Source organism: Macrobrachium rosenbergii, chromosome 11, assembly GCF_040412425.1.
Source record: "Macrobrachium rosenbergii isolate ZJJX-2024 chromosome 11, ASM4041242v1, whole genome shotgun sequence".
Lineage (NCBI taxonomy): Eukaryota > Metazoa > Arthropoda > Malacostraca > Decapoda > Palaemonidae > Macrobrachium > Macrobrachium rosenbergii.
In genome coordinates this window covers 8074706-8094751 of record NC_089751.1, presented here as the reverse complement: position 1 = coordinate 8094751, position 20046 = coordinate 8074706, and the positions used below count along the sequence as shown (strand labels likewise).

At 38.4% G+C, this 20046-nt stretch overlaps 1 protein-coding gene across 5 annotated transcripts in view; it reads right to left on the bottom strand.

Annotated features, from left to right (window-relative positions):
- Positions 1–19470, bottom strand: part of LOC136843119 (semaphorin-1A-like) — a 427461-nt gene extending 407991 nt beyond the window's left edge. For 2 of the 5 annotated variants that reach the window (XM_067111155.1, XM_067111156.1), the window contains exon 1: positions 19217–19426. The gene's annotated coding sequence lies outside the window, so the exon portion shown is untranslated. Of the gene's footprint in view, positions 1–19216 lie in introns of all 5 variants that reach the window. The other 3 variants (XM_067111151.1, XM_067111154.1, XM_067111152.1) reach the window with 3 other exon arrangements.
- Between the last annotated feature and the right edge of the window lie 576 nt (positions 19471–20046).

Sequence of the window (20046 nt, the reverse complement as noted above, 5' to 3'; positions counted from 1 at the left end):
AGCTGTCACCCCATTAGTTTCATATTAACTGATTTAGTGCATCCAATTAGAGGGCCTAGATCTCCATAATAACCAAATACAAAACCTCTCGCTTACGGCTTACGTAATTAGCAAATCTTACCAAATTGCTGAACGATTTCAAATTACCTTCAAGTCAACATTTTTTCATTTTATTTTTTTTCAAGATGGAAAATTACATGTTATCCCATTGGGCGGAACTCGATAATAATCGCACTACCACTTGACATTAGGTCCCAAATCTCCAGGCTAACGTTCACCTACAGTACCAACAACCTTTCGTTTGAAAAGAGATGCACGTTCAGACTCAACAATAAATCGTTGAAGACATAGAGGATATTTATTTCCAACCACTAATGGGTTTACGTAGGCCCCCATAGAGAGGTAAGACTCCAGCAACCCCACCCGGGCTACGACTGAAACTTCCATATTCCTCGTCTTCTTGGCAAGAAGCCCTTTTGCTAAAAAGACTAGGGGGGGGGGGGTTATAAAGCACCTGTCACGGATATGTACTCACCAACAAACCCAAAGCCAAAGTTCGTGTCCGAACCTTCAACACAACCAACCTTAGCCTTCCCTCGGTCACAGTTCTTCATTGTAGGGGTGGCTAGAGCTCTCCGCTAACACGCTGTTGGCCCAGCGTTCGAGTCTCCGGTTGGCCAATTAAGAATTAGAGGAATTTATTTCTGGTGATAGAAATTCATTTCTTGTCATAATGTGGTTCGGATTCCACAATAAGCTGTAGGTCCCGTTGCTAGGTAACCAATTGCTTCTTAGCCACATAAAATAAGTCTAATCCTTCGGGCCAGCCCTAGGAGAGCTGTTAATCAGCTCAGTGGTCTGGTTAAACTAAGATATACTTAACTTCCCTCAGTCACACCAGTCCCAAGCACAACTAAAGAACATAGGCTACACCAGAAAACAACCGAAACAATGAGAAACATAAAAATGCAAAAAAATAAAAGCGTGGGCGGATGATGATAAAATGGTACGAAGTGAAGTACAAGAGAAGAGAAAAAGTCTCATGACCAATCTGCATATGCATGAGTTTGCCATTACATCCAATTTGCAGTTAAGCCTTAATCCACGGAAAACTTCCAAAGAAGGAAACTTAAAAAAAAAGACGTTTTTTAATAAATGTAATCTTGACACCTACAAGGAATGTTAAGTCATAACCAAACTGGAAAAGATTTCCCGTTCTATTATCATAACTTACACTGGGAAAAACAAGAGGGCCAGTTTTTTACATATAAAATATTCAAAGACTAAGTCTGCTACAGCAATGTAAATGCAAGTAAAATAAAACAAGCCCTTGTTTTCTTTTAAAAAAAATACATATACAGGCATACATAATAAAAATAACCATAATATTTCCTTATATGTGAAAAATATTTTCCCACGTCTACGACTTTAAAGCACATATGAAAAGAAATAGCCTAACTGTTTGACCATGACCCAATCTTAAGAGCGAAGTACCGTACTAAAAATGATAAAGTCGAAAGAAGTAGGCTACAGTCCTTTGTTGCTCAAGGAGCGACTCCAACCGGGTCGTCCTCTTCTTCCAGTCTTGTAAAAGAAGCCGGACCCAAAGTGACTGGTCTTCACTAGACAAGACCGAAAAAGGTATCGTCTTTTGTAGGAAATGATAAAATTCCTTACGTTAACAAAATGTAAAGCAGGAAGGGATTTGTTACAGGAATTACACACACCATGAAAATTCTCGATTTAGAATCCTAAACATCGCAATAACTGTTGGAGAGTTAAAAGTTCATTTCAATGTCCTTCACTTTCACAAAGCTTCTGAATATTTACCGACATGAACGCTACCTCACGTGTCTAATAACCCGAGAGAGAGAGAGAGAGAGAGAGAGAGAGAGAGAGAGAGAGAGAGAGAGAGAGAGAGAGAGAGAGAGTCAGTCAAGTTTTAGCTGTCGTCTCCATACTAATTAGGCTACATACCGTAAAATGCAACCACTGAAGTTTTTTTAATTAAATCATATCGGTAAATACTTAGGGAAAAGAGGAAAAAACCTTCGTGGTGTACGTACACACGTACAATACGAGCACCGATGTATCTTCCAGGCGTCACCGTACATCACAAGACCCCCTGTAGCAACTATTAACGGACGAGACTAGGAACATGGCCATAAACTTCAAGTCTGCAACTGATATATACGCAAATGTTATTCAAACTGTTCCTTGAAACATTCATTTTTTTTACACTATTTCCCTTCCCCTCGTGTACAACACGTGTATGTTTTAGCCGCTCACTACTTGATGTATTTCAAAAAGATAATTATGTACTTTGCATACTTACATACAGGTGGGTAAAAATAATGTTAAATCTTTCTAAACCAAATACTATACCGGTGGGTAAAAATAATGTTAAATCTTTCTAAACCAAATACTATAACTGTAAATCTTTGGTTTTATACCTGAGTGAAAGTAAATACTGAAAGGACTTTCTCTATCTCTAACGCTATTCCGTTCTCTCAAGATAAATTTCTATCTCTGCGGGCAGTAACTGTCCTCTTGAGATAGCCTACACGGGACTGACCCTGAAATTCTGAAAGGTGAAATGATAATGGACCTTAGCAAAGCCAAAGAACCTTGCGTATTATACGACTGATTATATTTCATAAGGCCCGAGAAGTTTCTCCAACATGTTCTTCGCCTTTCTCTCGTTAAAAAATGGAGGCCCTAAAAGTCACTCTACTGTCTATTGTGAAATCATTTAGATATAAGAACTCTTCCCTATCCGACGCGTTGCTTACCTCGAGATCTTCAATTCACTGTAGATCATCATACCTGACGACTGGTTAATTACTTGGCGTAGAGAGAGATTCTCTACAGGTAGACTGTACATCCCTAAAGACTGACACTACAACAAAGGCAAAAGCGATTCTCAGGGGCCACTCAGAAAGAAGACCAAAAATTCGATATTCGCGTAGGCTATCGCCGTGGGGAAATTTCACCCCAAAGACACAGAATTACCGATTCCCCCCCCCAAAAAAAAAAGTTAAAAATGCGATGCAGTTTCTTCGGCGCAATCGATTTTTCTGTACAGCGTACAAGGCTTTATGTAACTCTCAGCCACGGCCCAGGAAACTCTCAGCCGTGGCCCAAAAAACTTTCACCCACGGCCCGGTGGTGGCCTGTGTTGTTGGCACCTACAGCGGTGGCAGACGCACGATCATGGCTAACTTTACTCTTAAACAAAATAAAAACTACTGAGGCTAGAAGGCTCCAATTTGGTATGTTTGATGATTGGAGGGTGGATGATCAACATGCCAATTTGCAGTCATCTAGCCTCATTAATTTTTAAGATCTGAGGGCGGACAGGAAAAAGTGCGGACGGACAGACAATTAGCCATCTCAATAGTTTTCTTTTACAGAAAACTAAAAAGGAACAAAAAAAAGGGGGGGGGGAGAAATGATAGTCTTTGATCTATAAATGCAAGAAAATCTTGAAGGGCAACTAGGGCGACTAGGCTACCATTACCCACGAGCGAGCAAGAACTCCAAGACAAACGGTACAAAGCTGATCGGTGTTACCATTTCGTTCATGTTAAGAAAATAAGGAAAGGGTCCGTCCGTTTCTTAAAACAATGACTTTTTCTTAATAAAAAAATAAAACAGCCACTAGGACGAATTATTTTCCAATATACATGAAACTCGGTTGCTTTTGTCATCCTAAACATAAGGCAAAAGCAAAGGCAAAGCCGTAAAAGACCGTCGTGAACAACTGCATGGCAACACAGACCATGTTTGCTAGAAGGCATTAATAATCTGATGACGAGATCAATCTCAGTTTCCCCTTAGGTGTCCTAAGTAAGAGCTTTATGCTACCAGTAACAGCAATTTGGACGTCGTCATCACAATAACTGCAAAGGGTGAAAAGTGCAAACTTCCACAAAAGCTTCGTCTGAAGCTTCCTGCATGGATATCTTGCTAAGCACGTTACCAAGGCAGCAGAAGACGATAAGCTCGATTTTGGAACCGGAATGGCCTACACAGCTTCTAATCGACACTAATGAGTGTGTATGTGTGTATATATATATATATATATATATATATATATATATATATATATATATATATATATATATATATATATATACATATATACATACGTGCATGTACTGACTTTGCTTTAAAAAATCTGTGCTGCAAACAACCCATATTATGCGAGTGCTGATGAACATACAACGCTTAATGAACGCATACTTATGAGGAAATGGGCCGTGTTAGTACAAAGATAATCGGATATAGGTATAGCCTAAGTTAACTCTCTCTCGTATAGTACACAAATTCAGATGTAGCCCCTAGTGTCTTATGCCCCTAACGCTATATCCTAAACGCTGTAAGAACTTTCACCTAGGTAGAAAGCAGCCAATGTCGAAATGCCCAGAGAGCAGCGATGGGTATATAACTGTGCGGAGGGGCAAATCTCTCCTAAAAACAGATTCACTTTTGGTACGAGCTCGCGCTCTCTCTCTCTCTCTCTCTCTCTCTCTCTCTCTCTCTCTCTCTCTCTCTCTCTCTCTCTCTCTCTCTCTCTCTTCCTTAAGAATATAGACAGGCCTCAGAAGGAAAAGAGCGCGCGAATAAAAAGTCGCCGGGGTTCTACCGAAGTACCCGATGGGCTACAAATGCCACTTTCTCCAAACACTGAACTGCAGCTATGTTCAGCAGGTGGTATGGGAGGGCCAGCACGGGTCACTGCCCATTATGATCACAAAACAACGTGCGAATGCCCAATCGCGATCTTTTCAACTGCATGAGCTACACAACAGCTTCGGATTCGACTAAGAACCCCTCTCTCAAATAGGCCTATGTATCCAGTGCTTCGAAAACTCAGTCAGTTACCAATAGTCATCCATCACAGTGGTCAAGTTTTACTTTTTATACTACTCATTAAGTTTAATTTCACATTAACCCACTAACATGTAAAAACAATTAACGCCATAACTTGCAAAAAGAAGTACAAGACTACTTCTATGACAATTAAAAACATTTATTACTGTTATTAGCCTAATTGCATTTTACGAAAATACTGCTTCACTGGCCGCACAGCAATCATCCAGATTACATGCCTCAAGTATCCTACGAACGGTGCTAACTATTTCTTAAGGTAATAAACTGGCAGCGTTTATTCATCTGCTACATACATTCGCTTAATCACGACATGCCCAATCAACTAAATACATATATATATATATGCTCAAGCTTAATAATCATCACTGACAATTAAACACATTCCCACTCACTATTTAACATCTCATTCGTATAAGCAACACCCATGCCGGAACATGACGGAGGAAAACAGTGTTTGCTTTCCAAACAAGCCAAGCAAACGATGAAAACAGAAACAAACAAGCCATCCCGCCCCCAGAATCTACCGTGCGGATCACGAGACAGGGAGTTGCTAAAGCCATAAAGAGGTAAGGGTCCTGCGAACCGGCATGACAGTAATTAGCAATCTGATCGACTCTACACAAAGGCTCGGTCACGATCCACTCCCTCGGTTAGGCTATATCAGCAACAAAGCGCACACTAGCTTTTTTTCTTTTATTTCTTTGTTATTTCTTCAGGGGGACACTCAACAGACAGGCAAGCAAAACAGGGTAATTATGAAGTTACAAGCATACATCTGAAACAGTGTCAGATCACAGGGCAGAACAATGGGAACACAAAAGTGTAAGGAAATTGAGGTGGACGGAAAAATCCAGGGAACCAACCAACACACTCTTCAGCTCACCGACTCTACACTATGGTTAACAGGAATGTGATGCATGAAGCATGCAGTCAAGAGGACATACTGTCATGTACTTCCGGTCACGGCCCAGATATCGTACTGAAATGAGCCCAAACTTAAATGTAAAAACGGATATCCTTTTTTACGGGGCAGTAAGTCTCACAAAAAGCTAGAGCTACTTTGAAGCAAAACCACTCGAATGTAATCTTTCAGATGCACCCTGTGGTTTTACAATCAGATTTATTCAACCAGCTTACACAACCCTTCAAGATGTTTAAATAACAGTCTTAGGTATAAAAAATTTAATATCTGTCAACTAAACGCGGATAATACCTACTGGGACAGAATCAATTTACAAAATACTAGTGTGCCTAACTTTACAAAATTATATAACAATTTGGTACGGGTAGACCTATTAATTACCACATTTCACAGCCTTTGATTTGGATATCTTACTTTATATAACACATCATTTTTCTTTTCAAAAATATCCCAGTCTACTACTACTACTACTACTACTACTACATGGATGAAATTCGTTTTTCAGAGAATAAGGATTCGACTGAATCAGCTGACATGAGAGCAGGTCAGTAGCATTTAAACCACACCTCTACCTCTGATGCCACCAACTGACAAGTGTGACTTTGTGAACTACAGCATTTCATATTCTAAGCGAATCTCTCTCTCTCTCTCTCTCTCTCTCTCTCTCTCTCTCTCTCTCTCTCTCTCTCTCTCTCTCTCTCTGTATGTGTGTGTGTGTGTGTTTCTGTATGTGTGCGTGTGTGAGAGCTGTCGTTTGTGATGCCGTTTGTGGTACTACAAGCAAATAGTACTGTTCCATTTTGCTAATATTCGTTGACGGTTTCAAGGTTCCTGTCACGGCAGTTGCAAATGGAGCAAGTCTATGCAGCACCTCCCGTTTTCGTTTAGCGAAGTCATCCCGCCCAGGTAAAAAATGGCAGCACTCAGCCATGAACAGTTAACAATTGAATAAAAAGGCTAATGCCCGCCTCGCGCCCTGCAAAAAGAATAGCTGGCTTCGGTGATGCCACCTTCACACGCAAAAAGACTGCCAATTGCAACTCCCATGAAAAAGGTGACCACAATACGTTTCACCTGTCTGCCCTGATGCGTGAAGGGTCAACCTGCCTTATTTAGTTCGGAACCGTTACGTCAGCAAAAGAGCGCCAGCACCGGGAATTCTGAGAGTTTACGTAGGCGTTTCAAAACGTTTCGTTGGCGATGGCGGCCGAGATGGTGTAAGTGATCGAGGGTTTATGGGTCACCGGAGGAGTTCCATCACCTGTATGATCCGGAAGGGCGTATGGGGCAGGATGCTGGGTGTGCAATGTTTGTAGGTCGTGGCGAAGGTGATGCTCAAAGGTTGTAGGTGGTTTTTGTGGGGCAAGATGAGTTAAGACTAGGCCTAAGTAGGAGTCTTGGCATACATGAATATATAAAATGTATGGGTTAGCCTATATCCTAAACTACATTATGAATAACGTGCCTGTGGGCTGCTGCTTGTATTTTGTTGACGTAGCACAGTAAAAAAAATGAATCAAACTTATACTAGTAGTCTGAGAAAAACTGGGAAAGACAGAAACACTAAAAATACAGGCCGAGGATTTCGAATAAATACCGACGTGAGAAACAGGCCAGACACTTTACCATTTCTGGGCGAGAAAGATAAAAAGGCCGAATCTCGGTGGCCCGGCGCAGAGGCGGTCCAAGACAAGCGGATCCAATCTGCTAGACCTCATTCCGAAACACCAAAATCCATACCAGATCAAAGTCAGTGACCCCTGCAGTAGCAGTAGCAGTGGCAGACGATCATCACTGCCCGCTGTCTAGGTTACTGCCCACTAACGCCGACACAGCTGCTAACAGCTTCGTGTTTCACCGAATACACAGCTGTGACTTAAAGAGTCGCCAGTCTGTAGACGTAATAAGTGAGATAATTTACATAGTTCGTTATGTATTTAGTGTGTCTACAAGCGACATGAAGCAAACTCATTACGTGTTATACCACAGAGCTTGAAGCAAAATATATATTTATATATATATATATATATATATATATATATATATATATATATATATATATATATATATATATATATGTGTGTGTGTGTGTGTGTGTGTGTCATGAGTATGTATGTATGTATATATATAGATACATATATATATATATATATATATATATATATATATATATATATATATATATATATATATATATATATAGTATAACAGATCAGATGAGCAAGGCGTTTAGCTTATTCATGCGCTGGAATAAAACAAAATTCGGTTCGGTGACTCATAACATTCCTGCTCTTATCCGTTTGATCGTGTGTGTGTGTGTCTATCTATCCATCTATCTATCTATCTATATATGTGTGTGTGTGTAATTAACATTAAATCCATTTTCCCTAGTAACACTCACTTCAGAGAAAAACCATATCAATCAACTGAATTATGGATGAAACAATGGTGTAGAAATCTTCCATGCTAGTTGCTTCATATAGCCTATTAATAAAGAGACAAACTTCATGCGTACTGGATACAAAATGTCCAATACCTCTTCCACCTCCTAAGTCATAACTCTTCCTTCCTCCTAAAACTTCTTACATTAGGACAAGAAACTAATCACATTCCATTCTTCCCACATGACCAAACCATATTAAAATACACTCACCTCTTCCAACCTTTCTATCATTTCCTCTGTGTCACTCATTCTTCGCCCTTTCAGTTTCACTGTTACAAATAACATGCAGGCAGTTCATCTCAACTTCTTATTTCGTTCAACTGAACTCAACATCCACACTACAATTCCAAAAGGAGAGTTGTCTCAATGAAAACCCACGCATTCTGGAGTACAGTATATTCAAGTACCTATAGCTTAAGATCCTAATGCATCACACCCTGAGGCAGAGAAGGGCTATTGTCCCCTCTGGGATGGGAAATGCACCCTTTATGGCCAGCAGGTACCTCTCTCTTGAAGGCGAACACCAGCCTTGTACCTCATGTCAGTCTTATACAGTACAGCCTAGACACTGCAGCCCTTTTGAAGTACGGTACTAATGGTTTAGGGTTCAGATTTAAGGGCTGTAGATCTGATGACAGGAAATTTCCATTAATGGCAAATGAGCCTCTTATCCTAAGGCCAACAGCAACCACGTTTTTAATTTTTTGGGGATGCCAGGAAAGAGAATAGAAGCGAATGAAGTTATTCTTCCAGTTCTGCATACTGTGAGGCTCGCCAAATATTTGGGGCACAGGGCTGTCAATGTTATACTCTGTAGTGATATTTAGAAAAATACGGATATATATATATATATATATATATATATATATATATATATATATATATATATATATATATATATATATATATATATTATATATATATACATACAGTATATATATATACAATTATGTGTATATATACATACATATATACATATGTATGTATATAGCCTATACATATATATACATATTTATGTATATATGTATATATACACTCACACACCATAATACATAGCCTATGTATTTTATACGTACTCAAGTTCTTAAAATCGATTTGTCACACGACGATTAGTGGCAGGTATATAATAGCCACAGATATACACACAAACACACACACATACACACAAAGCAAATTCAGGTTAGCAATATGCTTTAAACATTCAGTGGACATAAACACAAAGCCTTAAAAGGTGAGGAATATGATGAATTCTCCACCACCAGAACTTTCATAACCAAATGTAAAAGGGCATAAACTTGTGCAACGCGTCTTGTTAAAATTTTATATTTAAACTTGACGCACAAGTTCCTCTGATATGTGATATCAAACATGTGCATTAAGAAACACGAATATTTACATGTATACTTTAAAACCTTAGTTCCATGAGGGTCCTTACAAGACTTACAAGGTCTGAAGATTAGGCCTACAGTTTTAAATCATACGACATACTTTATACCAATAAGGAGTGATCTTAATCAAAATCTGGGTATTTTTTATGTTTTTTTAATGGGCCGTCTGCAGCCCAAGCTCAAACCCGTACAGCTTCCCAGCCTAGGAAAACCAGCCACACAATCAAGTGACCTTTAAGTTTACTCCTACAGTCTCTGTTCGCTTCTCAATGAACCTGACATTTTTTCCCAAAAATCTATTGCTTCTAGTTCCTCAAAATCGCCTCTTACAGATTTTCATTCACTTTCACAACTACGAATGCCTAACCAATAGAAAGCGAGACCTTGAGGGATTAAAATCTTACATCTTACATCACTGGATAGACCCATGGGAAATGGGCGTAAAGACGACAAAAAAAAAACCCCGCTCCTCTCTCTCTCTCTCTCTCTCTCTCTCTCTCTCTCTCTCTCTCTCTCTCTCTCTCTCTCAGTATAACTCGAGGTTAGGAAAGACATGTAAACCATATCCTCGTCAATGGATTAAGGATTTAAGGCAAAACAATGCTATCGTAGTCAAGGGTGCTCAACACCCCTCCTTTGTTATATTTTGTATGACGTGATATCATGTCGTAGGCCATACCTGTTATTCACATAGAAATCAAAATACTTACTTTAAAGGTACCAAAAAAAGAAAGCAACCAAAGTACTTGCTTTAAAAGTAATAAAAAAGAAAGTTTTTTCTTTAAAGCTAAAACAATTTATTTTAAACATTTTATCCTCATTAGAATCAAAGCAAGATGACTTACGACAGACAGTTCTGTTACAAGCTAATGACACTGCTCGCATTTTTTTTCTATACCATAAAAATCAAGCCTTTTATTAATATTACCCTAATTTCAGATTCTAAAATCAATGTCAAAAAGTTAACTCTTAAGACCAGAAATATCTGAAAATAACAACGCATGCGCAATGATATCATTAGTATCAAAATCTGAACAAAGAAATGTTCGTAAACTTTGTGTACTGTACTATATTGCCATTCATAAGGCTAACAAGATCAACATGCAACTGGACTATTTCACATGTCCTTGGCGCCCTGTCTTTGTCGAGCTTCTTATCTGGGGTACAGTTAGGTTATTGCATTGTGGTCGTGTTCATGAACGGTTACTCATGCGCAGCCTTCGCCAAGCGTGTTTCCAATATATATATATATATATATATATATATATATATATATATATATATATATATATATATATATATTTTTTTTTTTTTTTTAACCAAATGTCACCAATCTTCTGGCAATCTGCTAGAGTTCATCCTCGCTCTCTAAAAAGATCGATTAGGCCTACAGTACCATAAAAAAAAACCAGCAGCAAAGTCCCTTGTACCTTCGATAACTGTGATATTAAGGAACATCTGTCGACTCCTGTCGTTTGCATAACTAATCAACACAGCTTATAATCGATTCAAGTTTCTAAGACAAAATTACGAAAACCTTGTAGTCCCACTCGCCTCCCCCCAACCCTCAGTCTCCGATCAAGTGAAGTAACTAGTCCGCAAACCGTAAAATCAAGTACTCGCTGCTGACATTACAAACTTAAAAGATCATGGTCACACAATCAGGTGCGTTCTATTGCAACTGACCAACTCTGACCGCTGCTCGAGGGCCATCGTAACCTCAATCTAACCATGTCACAGTTGCTTTTTGGAGGGCACTCGTTATGCTTTCGCTACATTGGATTCTATAACATGGTGTAACCAAGATGCTATCGCAATATCATTCACAGCCTCGGGTAAAACTTGAATCATCTGGCCAGACGCCTTGAGATTCATATCGGCTACATATTATTACGAGTATGCCTATATTCCGTGTGCATGACATGAAGGAATAACGAGGTAGCCCAGTTAGCCTAGGCTAAGGGCGGCGAGAATTAACTGCTATGCTACGGTAGGCTAATTGTCTTAAGGCTGATTATAAATGGAGGAATACGAGTAAAGGCATTTACTCTATGATATAGGATATTGACACTTTCAATAAGAAACAGATTTCCCGTGGTGGAGAGTTGTGATATGTAAGATGTGACGAGTCTATGGAATATCGAGTGTGATTCGAAGAATGTAATTACAAAAAATAAAAGTGAATATAGAGTGAGGTTCATACTGAGCGTCTTTGATGAAAATGAGACCTGGTAAAGAAACCAACTTAAAACAGTAAACAGTAAAGCTACACCATCAACACGGCAAAGCCTGAAACACATTTTCAGAATTTATTTCAAAAACCTTTACATTTACTAATGAAGTCATATAAAAAGGGATCTAACAAATGCCTGAATTCAATTGCAGCTTATTTCAATAGCGGTAAAAACGACACCGGCCACTTCCAGCAGCTCTTTCCGGATGGAAGCCTACCCAAACTAAACCCCAATTAACACCCGATGCGAGCTCAGCTACCATTTACACTTAACCACCTATGGCAATTGCTTTCACTTAGCCATTTCATTTCCAAATTGGGAAACAACAAAAGGCTCTGGCTGGGTGATTACAGGGTCTTCTTCTCGCAACATCCAGCACGAGAGCGAGAAAGAGAGACGAGAGAAAAAGAATAATAGTCCCCATACCGAACATGATATGAGGCTGCCAACAGAACTGGCATGGAGAGAACACAAGGCAAGAAATAAAACTCACATTTCCCTTTCAGAACTTCACTTTACAAAAAGGAGGAGGAAAAAAAGAAGGAATGAAATCGGAGCAGCGAATAACGGTGGTAAAAGGTTAAATGCGATCCAGTTACCGCTTTTCCTCCACTGGCCCACCAAGCCCATCCAGCCCTTTCAAGCTCGTAAAAAAGAAAAAGAATTAACAAGACTCAGCCCTTACAATAATAGGCTCCATTTGACATCGGGAGCAGAGATTAAAAATAAACTACTACTGTCTAACAACACCGAACTACAGTAGCCTATAAGTACCAGAATACAGCATACCCTAACTGAAAAAGCAAGCCAGAAATCGAGTAGCAAACTCTGATCCGTTTTTTAAATCTATAAGTAAAATCTGAAGATAAAATCCACTAAGCTACAGTTATTAATATGTAGTTACAGTCATACGGCAAATCTCTTCTGCACTGGCCAAGATTTGGTCACCTTAAGAAAAAAATCCAGTCTCTTTTTTTTTTTATTTCTAACTCGAACACAAAGTTCACTCTCAGAATGATAATGCCGGGCTAGATAAGAACTTCTCAACATTCCAACAACCCAAATTTAATGAAAAAGCACGAGTCCTTAGATCAATAAACCAGATGAAGAGAGTCTCGATTCAACACGAGACATTAAGACTCTCGAGATAAAAAAAAAAAGTTTATTCAGCTCGTGAAACAATACATGTCAAACGTGACTTGACTATTTGTCAACGAAGAGTTACCTACTCTAAAGTTCATATTGGTTAACATAATGATGGAAAACATTTGTAGATGTGTCGAAGCTGTTCCTTTTCTGACTGAAAAAAAAAAGGTGTTGGTTAAGGACAAGCTCTAAAGCAAGATAATTTCACACACTGTCAGACGAGCAGCAAAACCAAACTTTACTAAAGCCGATATGTTCTGAACAGTATATGCTTGTTTATTTGTATGTTAAACAGCATCAGCCTGACCTTCCTTTGGCACCAAGACATGCCAGTCTCCTCTCCCTCGGCGCATATGAAGCAACACCACATTTGCATTTCTTGATGAACAAGCTATTATCGAAAGGAGGCTCTAGTGTGCAATTTCGACTGTGCGTGGTTCTGTTGACATGAAGTGACCGCAGGTTCACGAAGACTAACAATGGAAACGTCATGAAGACCTAAGGGTAAAATGATGCTCGACTTGGGTCATCCACATCAAAACCTGAGCTACAATAATAGCCAGGTAGAACAGCGTCACTGTGTTGACTGGGAATGAAATAATTCTCTGAGATAGCAATGGAAAACACGACTTCCACTCACATTAATGTGGAGAAAAAAAAACAAGTAAAAAATGCGCCCAAGTTTCTTCGGCGTAATGGAATTTTCTGTACAGCGTATTATCAAGACCACCACCGAAAACAGAACTATCATTCGGTGGTCTCGGTATAATGCTATATGAGACGCGACCCTTGAAACTTTAACCACGGCAGGTGGTGGCTTGTCCTATATTGCTGCCAGAAGCACGATTATGGCTAACTTTAACCTTAAATAAAATAAAAAATACTGAGTCGAAAGGGCTGCAATTTGGTATGTTTGATGATTGGAGGGTGGATGATCAACATATCAATTTGCAGCCCTCTAGCCTCCGTAGTTTTTATGATCTGAGGGCGGACATAAAAAGTGCGGACGGACAGACAAAACTTGCAAATACCGGTAGTTTTCTTTTACAGAAAACTGAAAAAAGGGGGGGGGGGTAGTGTGAAGAACTTTAACAATCTGCTGAGACCTGGGTGTCCACTTGCATGAAATTTCTAGCAAACGCAGCCTCTCATCTCCTGTAAAGAGACAAAACTCCCAGTTTCTGATTGTAAGATATCTTGAGGAGCTAAATAAGAATAAGCTAACTTATAAATAAAAGAACATTTTTAAAATTCGTGACCTTGTAAGGAGTACATGAAGAACAATGTACATAACTTACAGTATTTGAGCGAAGTCAGTGTCTTATAACAGCCAGATGATCCACAACTTCTGCACCCAATGACGAAAAAAATCTCGCAACAAAGTTTCAAAAAAATTCCTATTAAAATTTCCCCCGGTTAGGAATAACAACATAGCCTAGGCTAATTGTAGAAAACGACAGGCACCAAGCTTTGAAGCAAACATCTAAACGATGTGGCCTATTTAGGCTCATGTCCTTTCACGAACTACATCATACAAACAGAAACTAGACTAGCATTTTCCTTTATTATTATTACGGTATATTAAACCAGCAATATGAGAATAAAAGATACAAAAAATACACACCAAGTAGATTAGAAAACAAAAACAGCACTTCAAAGGGAAACTCGATATGGTGCCCTACGGATATTAATTTATGAACTTATAATGACTTGAGGCAACTTTCTAACTGGATATTAGGTTTTTAACGTGAGGAATCAGGAGGCCGTTCATCGTCTTTTGATCAACAGCAGTAAATAACCTTCCAATAAAGGCCAGTAAGATAAAAGGACTTAGCATACGAACTTATGGCTGCCAATTAACGGGAGTTAGAAATAGCTAAAGCCTTCTTAAGCCTAACAGAAACTAGAATGGATTTCGAAGAGCAGAACGAGGATTTAAAGCTACCAGTGGTAACAGACAGAATAGTTAATTAAAATTTCGTTGGGAACGAACCGGAGAACGACGACAAAGGCTGGGAAATGGTAATTCACAGTCGGATAACTCCTAGAGAACCATACAAAGGTATTAGGGCAAGTACCAGGTAGACACATCGTCTACAGGACCAGAACATATTACACCCAACTTCTTTCACGAGGGATCAACGTAGCCACTTCCATCTATTAGGCTAAATGTGAAACTCCAGAAGATAGCAATGCAATTTAGATCGTGAAAACATTATTAAAAGCAATGTGCAAATTAATGATAATCTTTCACTGGACGAAAATGCATTCATATATTTTACAAGTCATTTTATGTTGATGTAGATTAGGCTAACTACACTATTTGAAGGGGAATGATAACGTGGACAAGAACAAATAATTTTCTGTAAAAATAATCTTTTCTTGTACTTTTTTTATTTAATGCTTAGTACACTTAGTTACTAAAGCATGATAAGAAACAGACTTCAAATAAATACTAAATAGGATAAGTCGTTCAAAAATATAGGATCGGATTCAATCAGAATCCATAAACAAACAAACTGATGATACCTCCCATCATGCAACCATCTTAAAACTTGCCCCCAACAGAAAATGTTGGAAATTAGGATATAAACCCAGAGCAGACTTGGTTAGTCAATTAAATTCATGAAATCAGTCAATAACTTGGAACACTAGCAAAGAAAACGGTGGGATACATTAACAGCAAAAGGTAATACAGAAAAACCAGCAAAAATGGCATTGCCTAAATACAAACGATACTTCCTTTAGATTCTTACAATAAATTACTATGCCTGACCCGTAAACTACAATAGTCTGTTATAATTAAAATCCAAACACTGATAAGTCGTTATTTTGCCATAACACTAATTGTATTCTTTGTGAATTATCTAGAAACTTTGAAAAGCTTTAAATAAATAAGTACACACACACACGCATATGTAGGCTATATACATATATATACAAACACAAACACAAAATATATATAAATGTATTTATCTATATGCAAATATATTCCTTATTCACAACCAAAAACCAGTCCCAAATGCGACAATTACTCTAACAGCTTTGCGTGTACATCTCTCTCTCTCTCTCATAATAATTTTGACACTTCTCCAGTCTTTGCTGGATGAAGCATCAAACAGAGTAAAACCAGATGATGTGCTTTAGAAATGTGAATTAGCCTTAGATGCCAGCATTTATTAACTAGGCTACATCACCACTGGTACGAGAAACTCGAGTCCCAGCCCGAGTACTTGAAGAAGTCACGAAAACAGCTCACTGACTTCTGACGAAAGAAAAAAAAAATCGGGGAACTGTACCCAATTATTGATTACTGTGTAAATTTCCATATACTCTTTCGCTGACGGAATATGTGCCGTAAATTTTTTTTAGAAAACATTATATATTCATATAAACCGAAGTCTTAAAACAGATTACTTATAAATTTAAAAAATATATGTATAAGAACCCAGCGTCATACACTGTGGTTGCAATTAAGCGGGTTCATCTCTCGCGCCACACTGTCTGCCAGGAGTGGGTAATGTTGCCATATTTTTTATATGAAAAATATACTGCGATTGATTAAAATATACCATTTTTTTATATTCATCATAAAACAAACAATAAAACTTACCAACGTACGCAAGGAAAGACAACTTATGTGTAAAAATAAGCCTCAATAAACCCAATATCATAAAATTTTACGTACACAGGTAAGACAGGGATAAGGTTTACAACGGAGCCCGGTGCGAGGCTAGTAGGGTTGCCTGCCGTCCACCTCACCACCATCAATAAAGCATTTTATACGCTATTGTTTCCTCCAGCTCCTTCGACTATCCTAGCGATGAAAAATACACCAGTAATACACATTTAACATCCTTGTTGCGGATTTGAATAGTTACATGGTTATTTATTGTGATGTATACTGGGAACGAGGGATTTAGCTGGAAACTCTCCTCCTCACGTTTACTCGAAGAGCTTTTAGAGTTCTCAGAGTACGGCCCCTCATTCAGTCCAGCGTTGGACCAACAGCATTTTGTGCACTTTAATTGACCAGAGTCTTCTTGCATGTACCCTAGAACAGCCAAGAATAAATCTAACGTTATTTATTTACCGAAATAATTTCCAACAAAATTCTCTCTCTCTCTCTCTCTCTCTCTCTCTCTCTCTCTCTCTCTCTCTCTCTTTTATTTTCAAGGAAATCCTTGACCTGTCGGAAATTCTTAGAAATGGTACCGAAGACTAAGTCATCTCATTACTTCCGAAAGTTACGTTTCTCGGAAGATATATCCTGTGAATTCTATACCCAAAGTGTAGTATAAAATTTAAGGAAAATCAGACCCATGTAATTTTTTTTCAGACCAAATCTTGTAAGCGTATATGTAATAAAACAATTTTAAGAACCTTATAAAAAACATAAAACTTACGTATAGGCATCATGTATATATCTATTTTGTATACTGACTTTCATGGAATACCTTCACTATTTTCTGATGCAATTAGTTGCTATGACTTTTAAAAAATATACCCAAACGATATTGCTATTCAAACACACACACACACACACACACACACACACACACACACAGAGAGAGAGAGAGAGAGAGAGAGAGAGAGACTAATGACAAAATCTCTCACATTATTCACAACTTTCATATATCTCCTTTAACGTACATGTTTGTTGCACCTATCCTCGACCACTGACCTAGTTCGTTCAAAACAACAACAATAATAATAATAATAATAATAATAATAATAATAATAATAATAATAATAATAATAAATGAAATCAACCAGTATCTTCAACTATCTCTAAAGACTAATTATTTCGAAAAGGTTTACGGAATAAAGTAGGCTAACCTGCATACAAAAAACTAAGGACAGGTACAGTCATATTTCTTCTAGCGTGAATAGATCATCCCTTCTATGCGATGGTTGCAGACTGGCCTGACAAAAATCGTTAATTCTGATGAGCCCTCGCCAGGGTTGTTGGCTAAATCCCTGCCATTTCTGTCATCATATATAACGTAATAAACCAGTTATAAATATTCCATGGCAAATTTTTATCACCAAAAGAACAAAAGGTCAAGCATCAAGAGTTTCTGAGGAAATGAAGCTCAAACATTACCACTTTAAATTTCATTTCACACGCGGAAGGGCAAAGGTTTACATCGATCATACAAAAGTTAGGCTCGAGTTTGCTAAACAATATACTCTTAGCTTTCGTGATTGATGCTTGTTGATCAACGACACAAAGTTCAAAGAAAGTCCTGTAATTAACGGATAAACCCAGTATCAAACTTGAAAATGGAATACAAATAACGAAAACGCCACAAAACAAGGACAAAAATCTGCAAGAACTTGGATTTATAAGAATTTGAACTAGCCCATAACCTTCCACATAAAAAGCCTAGGAACTTCCGTCAATCCAGATTACCAGCATATCCTTCGTAGGAATAGCATTGTCGTGGCAAGTTAGGATGCAGATGGGCTTAACTTTGTCTACTACAACCAAATATCAATGTATCCTATTCCCAAATTTGTGGTCCGTACCGATAGTAAAATGTATTTAAAGAAAAATAATCAACAGTACACAGCTTCGGTATTAATTTTCAAGCATCAAAATGTTTAAGCAACTTGATTTTTTGCGAAGCTAGTGCACTAGCAAGAAATTAACCAATGAAGCAGGAATTTCTTCTGATCACGCCTTACCGGTCAACATATATAATAGCTAAAAAGTCCTTTGACAACGTCAGTTCTCGGAATTATGAGCAAGCTAATGCTATAGCCTACTCCAGGCGGAAGCCAAAAGCATCCTAGGACAAACAGGTTACTTGTTAACCTTGTATTATCAAAATCAACAGCGTTAATGGAAATAAATATATCTAGTTAGCTGAACAAATTATTGAATCCGAAATGCGTTAAGGTTAAAAGAAGATGCAGACTTTCTTGGGTCTTCAAAATTCTCCTCGACAGGACATAACACTGACAGCCTTTAAGAAGCTGGCGATTAATGTGCTTATTTTACAATATCGATTCCCAATTCGATGCACTTTTACAGTAATTCCCTATGGAAATGCCGCAGAACGCTAAAAACTTTATGACGCGTCGCCCGCATTATGCCGGGCAGCCTAGACCAGCACAGAATGTAGTACCTTCGAAACCTCCCATAAGTAAGACAAAATAAAAATACAACTCGTAAACTTACCTTAAATTCAAAGTCCAAGTTAAATAATCCACAGTTAGATAAAAATCCTTGGGTCACTGATTAACACACCATGAATCACTTTTACTTTAGTAACACTTCATTATAAAGAGTCAAAAAAGACAACTCTACCACAAAGTATGAAAACAAACCGAAACTTCACTATTCACTAACACAGTAACTACCTTCCTCTCTCCTTGCTACCATATCACTGGCGCTGAGTTGAGTGTTGAACTCCTCGCTCGCAAACAGAGTCCGCCAAGTGAAGCTCATTGGTTCTCGGGGAGTGACGTCGCCAGCATCAACGCGATGATTGGCCCAGATCTGACGTCACATGTCCTGCTTCGTTTTAACTCATGATCGTAACAACACCTGAATCCTGCACAGGTAAAGAAAAACTATTCAGATAAGGGTGGTGATCACTGATGAGTTCTCCCGCGAGGATGCTGAGCAACTACATTTTCCCTTTTGCCGTCGATAAGATTATCGAGCCACTTTATGGCTGAGATAAGGACATGGGGATAGCAGGGAAGATCACGACCCACCTCATAATAACTTCTCTCGTTCGGTAGGAATCAGTGGATAATTCCATTATTAGGAATTATAACTCTTGTCTGAATAAACGTCTGTAATGAAAGTAAAACATATGAACTATTGAAACAGTGTATTGCCCAACTGTAAATTTGTCAAGTTTTGTTCACAGTTTCATCGTCTGCTATCAGTAATTTTTCAACGGTTTATTAATGATTGATACACATGCTTAAACACTGCAATCACGATAACATTTTTGCAAGCAGGGTCCATGAACAGAATGGACTGAAAACGAAAACAAA